This window comes from Cottoperca gobio, chromosome 19 (genome assembly GCF_900634415.1).
Source record: "Cottoperca gobio chromosome 19, fCotGob3.1, whole genome shotgun sequence".
NCBI classification, from domain to species: Eukaryota; Metazoa; Chordata; class Actinopteri; order Perciformes; family Bovichtidae; genus Cottoperca; species Cottoperca gobio.
In genome coordinates this window covers 16,869,450-16,870,906 of record NC_041373.1, presented here as the reverse complement: position 1 = coordinate 16,870,906, position 1,457 = coordinate 16,869,450, and positions in this window count along the sequence as shown.

Genomic DNA, 1,457 nt, shown 5'->3' with positions numbered 1-1,457 from the left:
CCCCCCGCTGACAGACAGTCGAAGCCGGTGTATTGACACACAGATGAAGTGGTCTAGTGCGAAGATGTCAGCGACGCAATGAATATAAAAAGAGGCAGAAAAACAGTCCGGGTGTAAATTAAAGAGAGCTGTATGTAGATGTAGAAGGGATGTTTGAGAGGTGTGTGAGCGCGGTGTGAGGCTCCGGCGGCGCTTCTCTCCTCTCTGCTCCATCCTCAGCTGCTCCGTCTGCAACCACACGCTGCGACCGCGACGCGTCACCAAGCCCCGCCCCTAATAACACTTTCACACACACACATTCACACTAAAAATAGTTCTATTAAAATATATTAAAAGTTAAAAATACTACCAATAAATGCTTGAATTTGTACATGTATAATATAAACTATTCACAGATAAAAAATCAAATAAAAAGTAGTATTTAAAAATAAATCCTGCATTAATTTTACTAGTAAAAAAAGTAAACTAAAAATATATTAAGAAAAATCAAGTGGATAATACTAAATGATTTTACTAATTTCTATGTAATTATTACAGTAACATTTAGCCCTTAACCTGCTTCAATCTACGAAACCTTTTCACCGTTATATATTGTTAAAAGCAATATTTTCGAAGTTTTTCATTTAAATAAATGTCTATTTAGTCGCTAATCTATCGCCGAATGTGGTAACACAATGGTGATTGAGCCTGAAAATATTGTAATATTTATATATTTGCAGTATTATGAAATGGGTGGGGGGGGGGGGATGAGGCAAAGCTGTTTGGAGTGAGATCCATAAACACTTGTAATTACTGCTTTATCCCTATAGGTGGCGCCAAAGAGAACAGAGATCCTTAAGATTGTAACTTTAAAGTATCAAAACTAAAAGTATTTATTAGGTTTCTTTAGGTTGTTTTTATGCTGCACCAGAGATCCCCCTCCGAGGACAATAAAGCTTTATTGAATTGAAGTGAAAATAAATGTAGTGGAGTGGAAAGTAGCCGAGTGCATGGTACACTTACCTTCCACCACTGCTGAGAGAAGCTGTGACCCTGATGGAGGATGTTTTGTCCATAGGGGACAAATATAAAATAATATTTATTCATATTTAATAATAATACAAATGTTACTTCTCCATTTTACACCGCCCGACTTTGCTTATTGGTGACGCAGGCATTAGGAGCAGCTCGGATCATTCCTGTCAGTCCCTGCCCATGTGAGCTCATGTATGAGGCCTTTTCCAGGAAAGATCCGAGCCACACCAGCAGTGATGTGCTGCAGGGACGGATACGAAGGCAGGAACCAGCATGTGGTCCAGAGTTCAGGAAGGGAGTTGTGCTGGAGACTCATTGTGCAGCACTGCAGGCGGACAATGGAAGAAAGTTACAGAAGAGGAAGTGATCGGCCTGCACAAGTACCTGTACTTCCATTGTAACGTTACTTTAAACCCACTGCGAGTTAAATGTTGTACTTTTTA